Below are 22,053 nucleotides of genomic sequence, written 5' to 3' on the forward strand. Positions count from 1 at the left end.
TATAGATGGGGAAAAAAAAGAGAAAAAAAATAGTCTTTCACTTTTAATTTAAAAAGATAATGAGCAGTTTTATCTAAATCTCATCCTGTCAATAAATTGCCTATATTAATTCTTAATAATTGTTACGATCAAGTTCAAAATAATATAATACAATAATACGAAAATAATAGCAATGTTAAATAAGCTATGAAAAACCGAGTAAAAACCAGAAAAAAAAAAAAAAAAACAATACAACCAAAAATATGAAATGTAACAAATTTGACAGTTATATATATATATATATATATATATATATATGCTGATATTTTTATTTTATATTTATAGTTTATTGAAAGTTTAAATAGCGTTTAGATCACATTGTCATTAAAAAGATTTAGTGTTATTGCATGAGTTTTATAGACTCAATAATACAGCGTAATATTATAATTTGTTGAGACGTGTTTTAAAAAGCATGAATTGCATTTTCTCTAAAACAAATACTCATTATAATAAAAATTATTAAATAAAAAATATAATTTTATTTTAATGTATCAAACTTTCTGAGAAGAAAGTCATCAAATTCTCCAACGCCTATTTGTATTCTTTAAGAGTTAATTACATATAACACTTTCCTCTTAACTTATTATGCTTATCCACCGGGGTGAAGAGGAAAAGTTTTTTTTTTTAGGACTTCCAGGGTAACGAATGGTAATGCTGTAGCCAATGAAATGAAGTTTTAACTGAGGCTCGGCTACTGCCGTTACCCAGCCATGACTACAGCTTTTTAGCTCAATAACACTCCATCCACACAGATTTTCTTCATTCAGATGACGGGATAAAGAGTCAAGGATTCAGTCCATCGCCCAGTTCTGTTAAGAACTTATTATCCACCGAATTCACCATACTCTTGGAGGGTAATGGGTGGCAATGTTATAGCCAATGAAGTTCTAACTGAGGCTCGGCTATTGCTGTTACCCTCCTGCCATGATCAGAGCTTTAATATCTCAATAATACCTTATCCCTACACTGTCCTCTATCCTCTACAGATACAGATAACGGGGAAGATGAAAAGCATTCTTGCTTCGCCCCTTTAAGCCAGTCCTTATAAGTATAAGGACTTAATATTACATTAATGTGGATTCATTTGTCAGGTTAAATGAAATAATATAATATTAAATTAAATAATATTTAGTTTTGTTACAGTTATGAAATATAATATTAAATTAAATAATATTTAGTTTTATGTTACAGTTATGAAATATATTAAATCAAATAATATTTAGTTTTATGGTACAGTTATGAAATATAATAGTAAATTAAATATTTAGTTTTATGTTACAGTTATGAAATAAGAGAAAAGGAACTGTGAAAAAAAAATATCATACTATACATCTATTATTCTGCTTAGACCAAAAGAATTTGTTTATTGTTTACAGGAAATATTTTTTTCTATATATCACTTCAGCAATAATAAAGCAAACGAAATAAAGTAGCATATATTTACTGTTTATGGCAATGTCGATTACAGATTCATCATCAGCAAAAATCTCATCAAACCAGCAAGTGAGTTTTATTTAATGATTAAAATAGGACGTCTGAGTCTCAAAATGGTCTTGGAACCTATGAAAGAGAAATAACGCGTATATTTTTATCTATAAATTTCCTATTCAACCGAATGGATTACAGCCCACTTAAACTATTGAAAACGTCGTAGTAGAAGTAAGTAGGCTTCCGCACATTGTTCCGTAATGAGTTCAAGGTATCCTACTGGACAAATGAAATAATGCACTTCTGGTACTTCCAAGGTTCTCATCCCACAGTAGACTTAATTAACAGAGGGTGTCAAGAGTACTTTACTTTAGTTCCGAGTTTCAAATTAATATCATGACGCTCGCGGCTGGGGTTCGGATCAAATTGCCACAAGGATGTCAATGTGCAAAGCTAGCTCTAGCACTCCCCAATGACTTGCCATTATCCTTCATTAAGTAATTGAAACTATTCTCTTGATAACTTTTATCAGTGTACAAGCAACAATATGTAAATATCTTACAAAACATATTTCGCTTACTGCTTAAACAGGTAACGTGTGTGTGTGTGTATTTAAAATATTTTAGTGTATTCAGATAACATTTGATATTTAAAACAGATGTTTTAAAAGATCAATATTTATTTATATTAGGTTTATAACTTTCACCCTTCTTACATAACCCACATAAATAAAAACTATAAAACTTCAATTCAAGTTAATTATGAAAGCAATAATAAAGACGAATTATGTATAATTTGGCAATAAAACAATTTTAAAACAAATAAAACAAATTTGGCAATAAAACAAACAAAAAAAAAAATAACAAATTGCAGTTCGAACTAGGAAGCCATTAAAAATCAAATATTTTAATTTTCGAAAATAAAAAATCCACTGCCTTCTGTTGGTATTTGTTGTTCACTGATCATTGTTAAAATTATCTAATGTAACTTCTATTAGGACTTTTTTTGTTGGCTAGATGGGTGAAGCAAGAAAGCTTTGGCTACAGCATCGCCATCCATTACCCGCTGGAGTCATGTTCCTCTTCTATTAAGACTGTTTGTAGCTAAAATAATTGTGCAATTATATAATAATTAAAAAGGCGTCTATGTTACTTTATATTTTTTTAAACCAGAATTTCTCTACAGATAAGAATCTATATTGCAGAACAAATGAGTATCATTGATACAGTTAAAATTATTATTATTATTTTCTTTGCCCCTTGATTTCCTTGATCATTCTACTTTTTTTTTTTTTTCTTATTTACCAGAATGGAATATTTACTGCTACTTTCTGTATTTAATTTATTCCCATTTATACGACAGTGAAGTTTCGTAAACATACCGGCTCATCATTTATCTTGAATATTTAAGTTATTGTAGTTATTATAAACATTTTCTGAAACTAGGTTTCATGCCACTCATCCAATAAGCTTTACTATTTTTCTGTGTTATTTATAATTTTGAATGAAATTTAAAAAAAAAAAAATAAATAAACAACAGGAACGATTAACAAACAATACTTCAGTGCATACTGAACAAGCAGCTCGTTAACGATTAATGGTTTTCATGGTGAGGGTCCTAATAGCCAAATAAATACTCCCATAAATCTTGCCATTAGATCTGATGCTTGGGAAATTTAAGACCCGCATTTTTTTAATTTCAAATGTCATATCCTAAAGTCGGTAAAAAAAGAAAGAAAAAAGATTGACTTTGAAGGAGAAAAAAAATTCAAAAAATCGATCTATGTCAGCGACATTGGCTTCTTTTTTTTTTTTTTTTTTTTTTTTTTTTTGAGCTGTATTATACAAATACGAGAGTGGGAGAGAGTTTTACAGTTCGTCGCTGATTTTGTGTTGGGAAAACTATAGAAAATGTCAGTGTTCGAGTAGTTGGACTTTTATTGGCCTTGGATTAGTGTGCATGTGTAAACTGTCACTCTATGTGCAGCAGAGACAACCCCCAAGAAGCAAACCTATTCTGCAACAGAGAGATATCATTGGCGATAGATCACGTTTGACCATAAAACTAAACAAGATTATATCAAATGCGCATCTGTGTAACATTTTGGAGAATGTATGAAATATAGATTTTTTTTTTTCTTTCGTTTAATTTATATCATGTGCTGGCACGAGACATCAGAAACAGCGGAGAAGGAGAAAGCAGACATTACTGTAAGAGGCAACCATAAATCGCTGTAATTCGATAGTAGTCTTCAAATGCATCAAGGATAATGCAGTGTGGAGGCTCAGCACATTAATCTCGGCAAATCCAATTAATGCAAGGGCTTAAAGCTCACTGAGGCTTCCACCGCTCTTTGATTCCCTTATATGCAAATCAGGTTCTTTATTTGCAAATGTGATAATTATAGGAATTAACCGAAAGTTGGCTTCTTGAGAAATTGTATATCTCACTCCAAACAAACTTTAGATATACAGTTGAAGTATAGACATGATCTCATGGAAGAGAAAATATATGAATCTTTTACAGTGAAAAAAAAAAAAAGCAAATAAATACTATTATTTCCTCACTATTTCTTACAAAAACATTGATCAGAGTCTATTTCTTTTTTAATGTAATTTTGCTACGGCAGAAATTACTAAAATCCAAGATATTGAATCATTTATTTACCAACATTATTATTAAAGATTTTAACAAGTCGCCATTTTATCTTAGGATCTCACGATAGTTGAACATAACATATTTACGAGTTAATCAAATTGTATTTATTTCATATATGGAAGAATACTTTTATTTCTTAAAAATTTAAACTAAAACAATTAGCGCTTAATTTCACAAACTTTCATGTCATAAGTTATAAAAAGAACGATTGGGCATTTAAGTCGATATATATTAATAACGCTAAATTATACAAATATTTAAAAATTAATTAAATCACATGAGGTTTGTTAAAATAGAGCGATCTACCACATCACCCTAAATTTCATCATTCGTGACCTGAATCACTCCAAGACAGAAAATTCATAGCGATAATTTGAGACATAACAATACTGAGCATTCGTAAGTCAATTATACTCTACGCGTTAGCTACATATGTCGATTTTAATACGGTTTACCAAAGAAATTTGAAATTATTTTGAAGATATTATAATTTATTTATTAAAAAATATTTTTTAATGATTTTAAGTATAGTTTATATAATAAAATATAATTTTAATTATTTTAAATAACTCACTGAATGATAAGATTATTAATCGCAGATAAAATAGAACATCCATAAATGCCAATTAATGTTTTTTTAAAAACAACAACAGTGTCACATAAACAACAATATGCATAATTTTAAGCACATTTAAATTGATCATATACTTTAAATATAAAACTGTTTGCATACCAAAAAAAAAAAAAAAGAATGTTAGAATGGAGATGAAAATCATCTAGTCATGAAGAATAAAAACACACGATCTGCTTCGAAATGATATCAAGGCAAGCCACAAAGTGAGCATATGGTCGAAACTGCAGCTGCTGCAAAACGTACGACAGTGTGACTATCCCATAATTCTACAGTATACAGACGACTGTCGTTACGAAGCATGAAAAAGAAAATAAAGAAGAAAAAAAAAAATCTCCCGACATGAAGAAGCACGCGTCTTGTGAACTATAAACTAGTAAATTGTTAAGGATAAAAAAAAAGTGTTTTTTATTATGATTATTTTTAATCTTCGGAAATATTTAACAAGAGTAAACGACACGCTAACAGTGGTAGATGAAGTGATAATGGTTTCACTGTACAACAGCGTTTAACTGTTAATTTAAACTGGTCTCAGCTTATAAATCTTGTTCCAGGGGCCATAAAGTTGGTATAAGAGCGACATTACACTCTACTAACAGTCATCTGTGCGTGTGCTGCCTACTAAACCCGTTTTATATGCTATAAAATTTCTTTTATGAAAACAATGAGCTCTAGCTTGTCGTGCTGACAAGTCCATCAAGAGGAGATGGGCAGTAGACAGACTCACGGTCCTGGGACGGATCCGGGGCGTTTTAATGCTGTTATTAGACCTTCGTGGGGGTGGTATTTTGTAGTTCGAGGAATGACTTGTTATACAGTTCGTTCTGAGCGTGTTAACTACCGGTGAGTGGATAGAATGAAAGAGAAAGAAAGAGAGATGGAAGCCTTTAGAATTGACTCTACCAATCGAGTTGGATTCATGGTGGACGTGAGGCAATACTTTAATCCCAATACAATAAACTCAAGACTAGCTGAAAGAGATCACTTTGAACCTTTCCTAACTTGAGACTGATACTGGTCGCGTGCTTCCAGACGACATTTATAAATAAACTAGACGTCTAGTACATCGAGAGAAGATAATGGCAGCAAATTTTCTTGCAATAGTCCTTGGTTTCTTTAGGCTGCAGAATTGTCTCACGTTCATCGTTAGTAATACACTGGAAAGTTGGTTAACGCTCACTTTGCTAGCATTGAGAAACTCCCAGGACTAAGAAGACTTCTTTGGACAACAGCAATTTGTCTGGAACGTGAACAAACAAATATTTAACGCGCGCAGTCAGTAATAGACGTGCTTAACTTAACAAGGAGAAGAAAAACATTGTCCGTGCGAGTGTTACTGCAATACAGGGAAGTTGAACGAGGTCTTAATACTTTGTGAAAACAACGTGATTTTGGTAGAAATAAAAACTGTAATTTAATTACTGATATTTTTCTATATCACACGTTGCTACTGGCATATGACTTCCCTCCCTCCCTATCCCATATGTTCAAATAGTTATGCTCTGATATTGTGACCAAGGCACAACTATGGGCAGTAGACGGTCAGTGGGATTGGATGCAGAGCGGTGACGCTATTTTCTCGGTCATCAGATCGTTTCCTATTCTCATTACGTGTTATATGCATACTACCTTTCTATATATATGTTTGTTTACCTCTACGATTAGCGAAGTACTGAGCTGTTACTTTATCCACCAAACAAATATTGAAAAAGCCGGAATTTAAGTTTATTATTTACTGTAATAGAAATAGAAATAAGCAGCACAAATTTCCGCCATACTTAATTTAAAAGAAGAAAAATTAAAATAATAACATGATCATTTTATTTCTTTGTGTTTGGTTTGAAGAAGTCTTGATAACAGTGTAAAATGAAAAATATTGGAATCACACAGTTTAACAGTTAAAAGGATAAAAAAATTATCATAGAAATATAAAAGAATCGAAGTTATTAGAAGCAATGAATATTTGGAAGGAATTTTAGTTTATAGAATTTTACCTCTCGGCTGGAGCAACCATAGGCTAGTGTTTAATATCGGTTAACTGTGCGTTTTTTTTTTTTTGGTTTTTTTTTCGCGATAAAAACCCATATTTTTTTTCCATATGAGACCGGTTTACTCATCTGAGATTCCCAGATCCTTTTTCAGTCGAAGGTTACACGCATCGTTCTTCTAAATGCATACTAAGGCTACTATGAATCGACTACTTGCATACGGCTCAATGGATTACGTGTTCAAGTAGTAAAAGCTTTAAACGCCGTTCCTGAATTTGAAATCGCTGATCATAAAACAAAGCAGCCACAAGCGCTCCGAATAACAAATCATAGAACAAAAACGCGAATCGATGATATTTAAAAAGAAAATCATTCGAAAAAAAAAACTCATAAATATATGTAATTTACATTAACAGCTCTGGCCTCCTTAATAAGAAAATTCATTCGGTCGCCATCTTGTGATGCTCAGAACAGTGTATAATATTATTGAAATCATAATAAAAACGATAATTAATACAATGGAATGTTTTCTAAGGTTATCTTCACCATGAAAGATTTTAGTTGTCATTTTTAATGTAATATTCATGAGTGTGGAAATCTGAAAAATGTACGAAATAATCCAATGGATTTGCATACGTTTAACCTATAAACAATCTATCCAACTGTCTTGTATTACGTTGCTATAAATTATTCACCGCCAAGACAAAAACTAAAGTAGAGTCTATATAATTCAGTAATAGTAATAAAAACACAACCAAAAGTGTTTTATTACTATTACCAATATTTTAAAAATAATTTGATTATTAATAATAACAATAATAATAATGAAAGATCTAAGATCGAATCTAGTTTATTAATCGAACTTTCATATAAGCTTTTCAATAAAAGTGAGTTCGCTGGTTTAAAAAACGCGGATTTTCGCCCTGAAAATTCCGGTTTTTCAATCCACTAGATAGGCAAAAAGGCCTACAGATTAACAGATTCAGGCATTTAATTTTCTGAAAATATTTCACACGTGATAGAAAAAATAACCTAAAAATTAATATCGGAAAAACAGATTAACAGAAAAACAGAATAACAGAAAATCGGTTTAGTTTCGAAGTAATGATATTAGATAGTAAAAATATTGAGCACTTAGGACACACAATACAGAGAGAGAGAGAGAGAGAGAGAGAGAGAGAAGAAATTTCTGTCAGATTTATGATTATGTGTTATGAAGGGGCGAGACAGACAGTTTCACAATTACTGTCGTGGGACCTAAGGATGAATATTAAAGAGAATTAATTAGAAAGAACAGAAGCAAAAATTAATCAGACATTGAAAACAATATAAATATGATCGCCCAGTAGATTTATCGCTCGCTATAAGACCACCGTTCTATTTATTGGAGGCCTATAGCGGCTACTAAATCAAAAAGTTTCATGTTTGCTCTTTGGAACAGAATTATGTAAAAAAAAAATAAATAAATAAAAATCTCTTAGCCCACCCATGTTAATATATGTATTATAGATGTACAACTTTACGTGGATGGTGGCCACCCATAAACGATTGTAAATCTTTTTTTTTTTTTTCTTAAGAAGAGAAAATGTTATTATTTACTTATGTTTTAGAAGGAAGGAAAGCGACTAAAATAATAGATAAATTTGAAGAAGGATGGGAACTAATCAGGAGGTCTGCAGAAATCATTGGAGATAAGGAAATGCTAATTGCAAAGAATAGAAATATACAATTATAAACATAAATTTATACTTCCTTTCTTGATAACCAAGACCTTTCTTGGTCATGTTCCAAGCTGAACATTCCGCGATATTCTTAAAATAATTTGTCCATTTCCGCTAAATCTAGAAGCCAGTACTATTGACTCCTAAGTACATTTAAAAACGAACTAAAATTTTATAAGATTTGTTGTCTTCTTTTTTCATAGCATAAACGAAAAAAAAAAAAAAACCAGATTAATCGGCCTGGCGAAATTAAAAGGACATCACATCTTTCTAAATTTCAGTATCGAGGAAGTTAGCACCTAATATTTCTTGATGTCATGGAGCCAACTCGTTTTCTTAGCGACGGTAACAAGCTGTCGGCCATTACTACTGGGCTCTTTGTGTGTTGCTTCATTCTCTTTCCGTTTTCCTGAGAATGCTATCCAATTATGCATTCCGGGAGAAAGCACTACTACGAACTTCATTAGATAAAGTTACAAAGAGGCGTGGCCACCTTTCGTGTCTTTCCTGAGAAAATGTTAGAAGCGGGCCTCTGATAATCCCTAGAGGACTACGAGGATAAGTACGTTAGGGTTAATAGGATCGATTGTAGCAGCGCATTGCAATGCCGAGAGCCCAAATGAAATCGTTGGAAGTGCTGAAAGTCATAATAAGCTTCACTGATGGAAGCGCATTATATATATATATATATATATATATATTATTATTATTATTATATTATATTTCGGATCTCCGTAGAAGTTCTAGAAAATATATTTTATAAATACGTCATTGGCCTTCTGATAGTACGCGACATGCGCTGTACGACCAAAGTAAAATATCATGATCAAAAATTTAGTACAACATTGTTGATATCTATTAGTAGGTTTCAATACACCAAGAACACATATGTGATTTAATTTTTTACAGGAAATACTACACGCCCTCTAACGTTAGTTCACTGAGCATAATACTCATATATACAATCTACAACTATAAACCTTAAATACATTTTCATAACTACATCGAAATATATATTTATATTCATGTTCACGTTCCTTCACTTGAATAATAAATAAATATATATATTCATTTTAACGTTCCTTCACTTGAATAATATATATATATATATATATATATATATATATATATATATTATACAATCTACAACTATAAACTTTAAATATATATTCATGTTCACGTTCCTTCACTTGAATAATAAATAAATATATATATTCATGTTCACGTTCCTTCACTTGAATAATATATATATATATATATATATATATATATATATATATATATTATACAATCTACAACTATAAACTTTAAATATATATATATATATATATATATATTATATATTATATTATACAATCTACAACTATAAACTTTAAAATGCATTTTCATAACTACATCGAAATATATATTATACAATCTACAACTATAAACTTTAAATATATATATATATATATATATATATATATATATATATATATATATATATATATATATATATATATATATTATACATTATATTATACAATCTACAACTATAAACTTTAAAATGCATTTTCATAACTACATCGAAATATATTCACGTTCCTTCTCTTTAAAACCATTCGTCACAAAATCACAAAATTTACAATCGTCTGCAAAATTGCAATGGTACTACGAAATAAGTGTAACTAAAGATTTTCAGCATATAAGAAATATAATGGTGTATTATACTATAAAATTTTTATAACCTTTTAAACATAAAGAAGAATAATTTTGTAATATTTAACTAAATATTAAATATGTAAAACATTTATAAATTTTGTTTTAAAAGTTTCAAAATGATACTTAACTAGTGAACCAATACGATGGAATTTTAATCAGCGGATGTCATAACAGTCTACTCAAAACAACTTTCAAAACATAATTTTGGGAAATTAATATTATTAATAAATATTTAAAGACGTAAAAGATAAATACTGAAAATACTTAATATAAATACTCAAATACTTAACATAATTTCCAAATCCACCTCTCATTTTATGAGAGAATTCAATGCAAACACTGTTGTATCGTATTAATTCTCATTACCGTTTTAGGCCAGAAACAGGACAATGAATCATATTAATTTAGACTTTTAAGTGTCTCCATCTTTTTCGCATGCTCGTCGATCATTATTCTTGAATTTTTAAAATTTAATATACACATAAATTGAAACTTTAATATTTACTTAATAAATGTAATTTTTCTTGATTATAAAAAAAAAAAAAAAAAATTTTAATATATCTTAAAACACCCATTATAATTTATTCTCAATGAAATATATATAATTGAAAATTTAGAATTTTATGTATGTATTGATTGGATTCATCCAATCCAATACCCTTGGAGGGTAATGGATGGCAATGCTGCAGCTAATGAAGTTCTAACTGAGGTTCGGCTATTGCTGTTACCCTCCTGCCATGATCAGAGCTTTAATAGCTCATTAACACCTTATCCATACACTGTCCTCTACAGATAACGGGGAATATGAAAAGCATTCTTGCTTCGCCCCTTTAAGCCAGTCCTTATAAGGATAAGGACTATGTATGTATTTACAGCACTGTATTTATTGTTCAAAGTTCGTCTTTTTTATTTCCCTGAATAAATAAATCTACTGAACATTTCCCTAAATAAATCTGCTGAGCATTGAGTTTTATTTGTTGTCGTTTTTAAAACATTGCTCTCTAGAGCAGATATTCGTAATGAATCATATCAGAAAATCGAACTGTTTGAGAGTCGGAAACAGTTAAAATCGATGGTAGTTACAATTAGAAGAGAGGTTAGTGTTAGCATGGTAACCGGTTTGTAAAAAAAAAAAAAAAAAAAAAAAAAAAAAAAAAAAAATCTAATTCCATTTCTGCTGAAATAAGTTCTTTCACCTCCCCCCTGTTTTTACTTGGCAGATTCGCTTCTCTTTGATTTCTGGGCGCTTTTGTGGTTCCGCTGACGGAACAGGAAAACGTCCGAGCATCGTGGTTGGCTAGGGTCAGCTCGAGGGGTTACAAGCATGGCATGACGACCACGTAGACATGGAATAAGATCCGTCTTTCAAAAGAGGCGCGACTAATGAGGAACCGCGGTATACAGAACACACGTCAGAGGGGGAGGGGACACAACGTATGTGGATCAGTAACGGCCCGACAGAGATGGATCTAAGGGTTAGCCAGGGCAGCCATTTCTCCTGGCGGTCAAAATATATTGGTTAGCTTCAGATGACGCCCGACTGGGGGGGGGGGGATCTTTTGTGTAAAATATGCTTGACGTTTTTTTTTTTTTTCGAATTTCATTATACTTCTTTTCGCTGCCCGCTCTTAAACACAGGATACATGCATGGAAGAGTAAATTAGGGGAAGATCATGGAGAATGCTGATTTGCTTCCCTATTTTTTTCCTCTCTCTCTCTCTCTCTCTCTCTCTGTATATGTGTTCTCTGTTATTTTACTACTTCCTGAATCTGTTCCCAAGAACACATTTTCTAAATTCCAAACAAGAGATTTCAGAACAAGGTACAATATGAAAGCGAAAAAGATATTTATATATTAATACGATAAAAAAATTCTATAATAAATAAAAAACTATATAATAATACTTATATAATAAAAAATAAATACAAATTTTTGACCGTTTAAATTTCTGTTAGTTAAAAATATTTGGTGTCACATAAATGCGATCTTTTAAACGTATAAAATGTCTTAATTGTTTGGCTTCTAAACAAAGTGCGTTATTAATATTTTAAAATTACGAGAATGTCCTGAAGTGCAACACATACCACATACTACTTTATTTATTTATTTTACTAAACACGCACAGTAATGTGAACTAAGTTGTATACTCATCAATGTCAATGATACGCACTTAGCTGTGAAGTTTTACAATTCTGCCAACAAGAGTGGGCGCAATTATAGCAAATGGAAAATGATTCAGTAGAATAAGACGATATTACAGCTTATGAAAGAACGAATGGTAACACTACACCTTTTAACAACAACAACAAAAAATACTGTTAGAAGGATTTCAATATCAAAGCAGTTAAAAATTGTTCGCTGGAATTCATTGAAATTATCGAAGGGAAAAAAAAAAAAAAACTAATACCAGTATGGTCTAATTCTTTCCCACAAAAGAGCAAACGTCGTAAATATGTTACGTAGACTAGACGCTGCATTTTCTCCTGTCAGTTCATGTTTATAAGACATGAGTGGAGTAGGATATTAAGGAGGATTCACATTCTCTCACTAGCGCCATTAAGGGATCTTTTTTTGCAAAATCTTGCAAAAATCGAAAATACGAATCCAATGAGTTCGTCCTGACATACATGCAACAAGTTTTGTATCAACACGACAATGTACAATCTCGCATAATCATGAACCAAGCAGAAATTCACCTCCTTGGTTTAACTATTTGCGCCACCCACCCACCTTATAGTCCAAAACTCGACTCCGTTTGACTTCTAGAAATTGAGGGAATATTTAAGAGGCGATCAGGTCATTTGATGATATCAAGATAGTGGCGAAATCCCGCCGGCAGAACGATACCTAAAGTTCATCCCCTAAAATAAAGATTTTTTATTTACTTATGATCAGAGCGAGAAAAAGAGACATTCATAGGGTTTTCTGAATAATCTTAGGTTTCCAAAATATTAATTTCGAAAATTAAGATGAATTTTTTCCGCGATGTGTTAATATTGTAGTACTTGATACCCAATGTGAAACTTCAGCAGCGTTAAGATCTGTGTGCATCTTCTAAAACGATTTCTCCGTCTAGCCACTCATTGCGTGTGAAGGATAGTTCACTGTCTTCAAACTTCGTGACTAAATACTGGAGTTCTATACTTTCACATACTTAGTGCCATCGAAGTATTAACGGAATTCTTCCGCTAAGTGCAAATTCCATCAACCGATGATAAGGTTACACTCTTATTTCTCCTTTCACCTTCTTTTCACCGGCACGAACAAAACCCTAGCACCAAAGGTTATAAATCATTTATTAATAGGTTTAAGATTGAGAATTCCCCCCCCCCAACCCTCACTCCATATTCTTCCAGGACTAATCTTTATTGTATACAAGATAAAGACTGATAGAAACCATAAAAATTGCAAGTAAAAATTAAAAATTGCAATGAATATTTCGGAAATTCACAGAAAAATGAGAAATGTTAAATTATTTATTGAGTTGCAGATAAAAATTAATTTAGAAATTAAAAAAACATAATTTCGATTTATAAATAAAGATAAGTGTACCAGGATTTTCTCCATATATTTCAGAATTATGTGTGTGTTATAAGCGTACAATACGTTGTTCTTCTAGCTGATGTGCTGTTGCGGGATGAAAAACCCTGTCATCACCTCCAGCTTAAAAGCTAATTAAATAAACAAAAAGTTAATATAAAGGTTATTCGTGACCACCTTCCCAAACACTGATCTCCACAATGGGATCAAACATGTTGGCTGGAAAGAGAGGAAACATACTGTGATCTCTACAAACGGTTAGCAAGATTTGCCACACTACCATGACATTACTTACGGATTCTTTCTTTCGAAAATTTTATACATCAAAGAACTATTATGTCTCTTTTAGTTTAAAATTTAAAGTTCAAATTTTTCAAGTCTAAAATCTAATCTAAATTCTTGAAACATAATTCAGGTAACTTAGAGTATATTTAAATACAGTCATATTATCATATTACTTGACATGCATTGTGTATTACTGTTGTACGTCTATCTTAGCACTTATTTCTAAAATGTATTCATTTATTGAAGTATTTTAGCTCCGTAGTACTATCTACTACGGGGCTAGTACTACTTTAATTACCACTACTAGTTGTAAATTAAGTACTTGTCACGATAATTATGTGTAAATTTTGTTTAATGTAAAGGAGAGATAGAGAGAGAGAGAAAGAAAATCTTCCATTCGGAACTACTGAAATGTTTCTTTAGATGTATTCAACTGGAAAAAAATCGAACTGCTAATGAACTGTGTTATGACTTCATTGGAGAATACCTCGTATTGTATTTGTATAAATGTATATACAAATATTTATTTGTATATATATTTATATTTTGTCTTTATATACATTTTTTTCTTTATTATATTTTTCTTTATACAAATGTAAACAACTCAATTATAAATAACTATTTAAAATCCATTAAAAAGCTAGTCTAATACTGAGAACTAATAATAATAAAATATGATATAATTATATAGATAATAATAACTTAACGCATACACCACTACCAATGTAGCTTAAGTAAGACAACTTAGAAAATACACTAAATATGGAGGAACATTTTGTTATGAGAGGTTTTTCCTTTCATGAAATCAGTCATATTATTACAAATCTGTTGGGTCGATAAGATAATATTATTACAAATGTGTTGTGTCGATAATAGGTACTACTAAGAATTTTTTTAAATTCACATTCAAAAATACATAAAGAATTTTATTTTAATGAAATCTAAGTTATGTACGAACGCGATATACTTTTAACATTGCCAAATCATGACAAATCAAGACGCAAACAAAGATTTCCACCATAGAATTCACTGAAAGTAAATTACTTTTTTTTTTTTTAATAATAATAAGTAGGCTGCTTAGTCCTCGACACATTCTAAATATCTATTAGAAAGCAGGAATTTAAATGCCATGAAGTTAAAATTTCCTATTAAATTATTTATAGGGTATCTTCTATCTAAAATGCATTTAACTAGCTATTGCATTTGCTCAATAGGCTCAATAGAAATATGCATAATTTTTCCCGCTTCCATAATCAGTTCTCTTTGGCTAATATACAGATAATTATAAGTAACTATCATGGCGCCATCTGCCGGCAATCACTTCAACCATATTATTGCTATACTGTACTTGTAAAACAAACATACATAGAGAGGCAAAGTCAACTTCATACATGTATACCTCAATATATAATATAACGGCAACTTAATTTATAAAAGCAAAAAAATTAATAATGCAATAAAATAAAAATTCTTAAAAGGATAGAATCATCATATAAAGATACCAAATTTTTGTTATATTTAATCCATTGATGCTTGATAAATAACTTTGGATATTTGGATATTGGGATAAATAAAAGAATATAGTTTAAAAAATGGTGCAGATTATTTTATTGTTGCCATGGATATTAGCTAGTAAGTATGTCATTCGATTTTCATAAGATTTTTAACACTAAGCAGTTAGTAAATTTAAGTGTTTTTTTTTTTTTACTTTTAATATCTAACATTGAGCCTTTATTTGTTTTCGTATCGTCATGTAACAAAATTTAGATATATAAGATAAATATATAAAGCATATCCGCGAAGTTTTATTTGTAGTCATTTTGGAGGTCAGTAAATAACAGATTAATCAAAGGATTTAATAAGTCTATTAAAAATCGATAAATATTTAGATATTTGTGATGTAAATGCTTTAAGTTATGAAATAGCATTGTAATTTATTACTGATCATCACTTTAAAACTTTTCTGTGGATTTCAATTAAATTTTAAGATGGGGATAAAGGGGGGAAAAATCATTCATATTACTTTGAAAATCGAGTAATAAAAATCAAATTAATGCAATGCTATTTATGAAAACAGGATAATTTCTATTCAAGTACTCAATGGATGCAATTTTGAATTGGTGAGCTGTACATAAATAGGAAAGGGGAGAATTGATTCGTTGCTGATGTATTCTACAATGTAAAGAACCATTTCAGTTGTTTTCTTTTCTGAACTAGTTTTACATGTTACAAGAAATTTAAATATGCTTCCATTTTCGTAATAATAGTAAGAAAATTTTCCAATCTCAAATGTATGACCACTTCCAATATTATTGATTTGTTAACTAAAATAATGTGTATTTTTTTCCAGCATTATGATACAGTAGAAAATATAATAGAAACATCTGAAAAGCAATATGAGGTTAAAAAAAAAGTGGAAATTTTTTACAAGAAACCAAATATGATTCTCGAGTTTCAGGAGATCTAGAATGACTGAAAGCGAAGGTAAGTCAATCACGGAAAATATTTTTAACGTGAAAAGCAAGAGAGAGCGATTAAATGTAGTAGTTACACTTGAAGGAATCAAGAAAGTTTTTGCAAATTATTGGTTTCTTATTCCGTAATTCTTTTCATATTCATAAAAAATATTATGAAGAATGATTACATTGGCAACTTTTCAAAAGAATAAAATGATCGTTCATATTTAAAAAAAAAAGAAGAAACAAATCAGGTATAAGAATACATAATAACTATAAAAATATCTTTTGTAAAATTTTATTAAATGCGTTTCTTTTACTTTAGCACTGTTGTTCGTGTGGCTGTACCATAATTAAATTAGAACAGGACTTTCTCTTCATTGTATCCAATAAGAGAGAGTGTTTCTCCCTTCAACAGATACACAAAACAACGTTATCATCCCTCCGCTAGAGCCCAGCACCTTATCTCTCTTACTGTCAAAGTGCAATTTATGAAGGCCATAAATGATAAGATATATCGGGAAGTAAAAAGTTCTACAATAAATGCTAGTGGCTGTTGCATCGAAGATTTCTCTGCAATGGAGATTTGAAAATTCACTTACATTACATTACTACTAAAACGAACGGAGCAATTACAATGAAATCTCGATTTGTCGTTCACTTGTTTAGAAAATAGGAACAAAGAACGAAATCTTAAATTACACTCAGATCTCTGCACTACTTATATATTCTTATAAGGACTGGCTTAAAGGGGCGAAGCAAGAATGCTTTTCATATTCCCCGTTATCTGTAGAGGACAGTGTAGGGATAAGGTGTTATTGAGCTATTAATTAATTAATTAAAGCTCTGATCATGGCAGGAGGGTAACAGCAATAGCCGAGCCTCAGTTAGAACTTCATTGGCTACAACAATGCTATCCATTACCCTCCAAGGGTATTGGATTGAAAATCAATCACCGACTATGTAAGTAAAGGTGAAATCTCAAAAATACGGACGATCTCTAGGCCACTCCATAGTGGGCGAAAGACCGTCCTAATCTCAGCGTTGGTTCCACTCAGTGACGGGCTCCCCGACCACTGAGCAGAACCGCTCATATTCCGAGGAAAATAATTCACCGGCAAGTACCCCTCAGCGGGCCGTGCCGGAGAACACTTTCCCCGGAGACTCAAAGTGCTCCCTTAGGTCAAAACCTAAGAGAGCGAACTCATTTACCCAGGATAACAGCAACAGCCGAACCTCAGTTAAACTTCATTGGTTCAGCATTGCCATCCGTTACCCTATATGGGCATCTCATATAAAATCAATCACCGACTATGTAAGTAAAGGTGAAATCTCAAAAATACGGACGATCTCTAGGCCACTCCATAGTGGGCGAAAGACCGTCCTAATCTCAGCGTTGGTTCCACTCAGTGACGGGCTCCCCGACCACTGAGCAGAACCGCTCATATTCCGAGGAAAATAATTCATAATTCACCGGCAAGTACCCCTCAGCGGGCCGTGCCGGAGAACACTTTCCCCGGAGACTCAAAGTGCTCCCTTAGGACAAAACCTAAGAGAGCGAACTCATTAACCCAGGATAACAGCAACAGCCGAACCTCAGTTAAACTTCATTGGTTACGCATTGCCATCCGTTACCCTATATGGGCATCTCATATAAAATCAATCACCGACTATGTAAGTAAAGGTGAAATCTCAAAAATACGGACGATCTCTAGGCCACTCCATAGTGGGCGAAAGACCGTCCTAATCTCAGCGTTGGTTCCACTCAGTGACGGGTTCCCCGACCACTGAGCAGAACCGCTCAAATTCCGAGGAAAATAATTCACCGACAAAGCCCCTCAGCGGGCCGTGCCGGAGAACACCCTCCCCGGAGACTCAAAGTGCTCCCTTAAGGCAAAAACCCTAAGAGAGCGAACTCAAAAACTCATCGCCCAAGTGGGTAAGAGCAACAGCCGAACCTCAGTTAAACTTCATTGGTACAGCTTTGCGTTGCTATCCATCACCCCCAAGGGCATTAATGAATCAATCACCGACTATGTAAGTAAAGGTGAAATCTCAAAAATACGGACGATCTCTAGGCCACTCCATAGTGGGCGAAAGACCGTCCTAATCTCAGCGTTGGTTCCACTCAGTGACGGGCTCCCCGACCACTGAGCAGAACCGCTCAAATTCCGAGGAAAATAATTCACCGACACAGCCCCTCAGCGGGCCGTGCCGGAGAACACCCTCCCCGGAGACTCAAAGTGCTCCCTTAAGGCAAAAACCTTAAGAGAGCGAACTCAAAGACTCATCGCCCAAGGGGGTAACAGCAACAGCTGAACCTCAGTTAAACTTCATTGGTACAGCATTGCATTGTTGCCATCCGTTACCCCCAAGGGCATTAATGAATCAATCACCGCATCTCACGGTCGATTGATTCTTGACCATCTCTGCACTACTTCCCACCGTTATGTGTTATTAATCTGTATTATAGAATTTATTGAATAGTGTAGGAATTATTTTTAAAAAATTATTAAAAATATTAGAGAATTTATAACAAATTAATTTATTTTTATTACTATTATATATATTTTATATAAATTTTAGAGAAAACATGAATAATTCTCATATCAAATATGAATAACTAAGCATATCAAACAATTTTTAGCCAAGGAGCCAGTGTTTTAGATATTAATAATATTAAGATTTGCATACAGCGCTTGCCTAGTTCTAATCAATATTAACTTGATAAGCACAATGTTGATTTAGCCTTTTTTTATGGTTTTTGTCTCTTTGTTTTTATTTGTTTTATTGTGTTTTTATTCTATTTTGTTGCGTTTCCTTATTTTAGTTTGTTTTATTTTTAGGATTTAACTGTCGATTCTTCCAAAAGACTTAAAATATTTACTTAATTTTTTTTTCCTTCCCACTCAGGAAAAAGTTATAAGCTTATCACACGTGAGTATCTTGAGTGCTTCAAGAGTTGGAATAAGCTAAGTGATGGTGTCGCGTCAGGCAACAACAACAACAACAACAAAAAAAAACATTTAGGGTATAAAAACACCAAGCAGTGAATACCATCTACCATCTAAAGATATCACCACCATCTATGTCCAAAGTGAGATTTGAATTCGTACAACCTACTGCAACACCACTTTATTTATTTATATAATTTTCTTAAATTATCGAAGCATTTTGGTAATCGATGCTGTAGCCAATGAAGCTTTAACTGAGGCTCGGCTATTGCCGTTACCTAGCCATGACTAGAGCTTTTAGTTCAATAACACCATCCATACAGATTTTCTTCATTCAGATGACGGGATAAAGAGTCAAGGACTCAGTCCATCGCCCAGTTCTTTTAAGAACTTAAGAACTATATCCAATATCCAATACCCTTGGAGGGTAATGGATAGCAATGCTGTAGCTAATGAAGCTCTAACTGAGGCTCGGCTATTGCTGTTACCCTCCTGCCATGATCAGAGCTTATAACCTTATCCCTACACTGTCCGCTACAGATAACGGGGAATATGAAGAGCATTCTTGCTTCGCCCCAGTAAGCCAGTCCTTATAAGGAATAAGGAATATTTTATATAAAGGTGAGATGTGGTGATTGATTCATTCAATCCAATACCATTGGAGGGTAGTGGATGGCAATGTTGTAGCCAATGAAGTTCTAACTGAGGCTCGGCTATTGCAGTTACCCTCCTGCCATGATCAGAGCTTTAATAGCTCAATAACACCTTATCCCTACACTGTCCTCTACAGATAACGGGGAAGATGAAAAGCATTCTGCTTCGCCCCTTTAAGCCAGTCCTTATCCTTATAAGGATAAGGACTATTTTATATAAGTTAAATATAAATTAAAATTAATAATATCTGTCAATTAATTACGAGTTCAAGGCAAGGTATGATAGATACTGTGAGAATGTCGTATAGTTGTGTGGACATGATGTTTAGGGCCTCCCTCGATGAGTCTAAGGACTCCCTGGAGTCGCCCGCAATAATAATAATAATAATGACTTGGTTTTAATCCTTTTTTAATCTTTACTCCACCTTTACCATGAGTTGCCTCAAACCTGAACATAGTTCAAGAGCAAACTTGACTTATTTGTCTGTTTGCTTACTTTGAAAAAGGATTAAAATCAAGTTTATAAAATTGCTTGGTATCTTTAACGTATAGTATACCCAAGGTAAAAAACTTTCTACATCTTTCTCTCATCCTGAGATTTTTATTTAATAAGGTCAAAGCAGCTTGTGGCAACTTGTTTAGGTAAAATTTATAAGTTATTGAGTCCTACATTTAAATGACTCAACAGTGTTGTCGCCTCTTGCAGAGATTTTAAGTTGGTGAGTTATTCAGTTTTTGCACGCATTATTATCCAAAATAAATTATTCTGTATGTACCAAGGGATAAGCTACTTTGGAGTTTATTTCTGTCAAATCATTCAGACTATGAGGCAGTATATTATCTGTTAATTGCGCATGTTCTTCTAGCCTGTTTTGTGGAAGAAAACTCCAGTTATTAGACGAAAGGTTTTAAGAGCATCATCAATCAATACTGACAGATCTACGGAGACTCCGTATCACCACAATATAAATGTTTTATCCAAAGTATGAATTACTGCATCATGCAAGCAAGATTAGCAGAGCAACTGTAGTCATGAAAGTAAGACTGCAAACAAGATTTCAAACTACTAAAGCCCGTCAAGATTGAGTTGTGGTTGGAATTTCTTCTAGTTTTCTTTTAGGCGTTTTTTACATGCAACTAAAACTATAAATTGTGAAACAGTAAACAGAAGGAAAAACTACAATATAGAGAATATACAGGATCAGAATGGCAAAAATTGGAGAGAATGGGAGATAAACCTTAAATCGAGTTCCAGTTGTTTGCTTTTTTGCTTTTTTTTTTAAATATATATTTCGATATTTTACAAGTTATAAACTTTGGCAAAGGTGGGTTTTTAGAGAGAAGTGTCCAACTTACAGGAAATTTATTGCAGGACATCGCAAAATTTAATATAATTGACGACATTGATCATTTTGCAGTGATACTGGATCAAGGAAATCTCGTTGATTCCCATGACGAACTCAATAAAAAATCTGATCCATATTTAATGGATGACATTTATTTCTTATTTCCAATTACTAATCCGAAATAAATATCTAGACTCACGCATTCATCAATAGTCTTTACTGGCATTTAAAGCACACGACCTCCCGAGCATTCTTGGTTTCATTAACATTAAATTAATAGGATATAAGATAAGTGAGTCTTATGTCTATAAATATTTCTGTGTGTTCTCCGGCCGGAGAACGCACAATTGCTGGACAAAGAACCCAAATTTACCCCAAAGGAAACAACAACTTAGTTGATCAAAGTTGAACTTTGATCAACTAAGTTCAGTTCTGATTTTGAATTCATATTTTTTAAACACATTTTGAGAATTATTATAGTAAGGGCAACTAAACTCGACCTTTGATACCGACTAATTATTTTCAAGCCAGTTACCAACTAAAGCTCATCAGAATTTCCAACTTTAAATTTGATGAGTTTTCGAGTTTATCCTGTTATTTAGTTCATTCAGTGGCAAAGCATCGGCGATGTCAACAACCAATCGATTTTTAA

The 22,053-nt window shown here is 32.3% G+C and overlaps 1 protein-coding gene across 1 annotated transcript in view; it reads right to left on the reverse strand.

Annotated features, from left to right (window-relative positions):
* Positions 1-1,461: 1,461 nt before the first annotated feature.
* Positions 1,462-22,053, reverse strand: part of LOC150100174 (homeotic protein ultrabithorax-like) — a 148,569-nt gene continuing 127,977 nt past the window's right edge. The window contains exon 3 of the transcript XR_016549254.1: positions 1,462-1,599. The gene's annotated coding sequence lies outside the window, so the exon portion shown is untranslated. The remainder of the gene's footprint in view (positions 1,600-22,053) is intronic.

This window comes from Typopeltis vanoorti, chromosome 13, assembly GCF_054136105.1.
Source record: "Typopeltis vanoorti isolate ZY-2024b chromosome 13, IOZ_Tvanoo_1.0, whole genome shotgun sequence".
NCBI classification, from domain to species: Eukaryota; Metazoa; Arthropoda; class Arachnida; order Uropygi; family Thelyphonidae; genus Typopeltis; species Typopeltis vanoorti.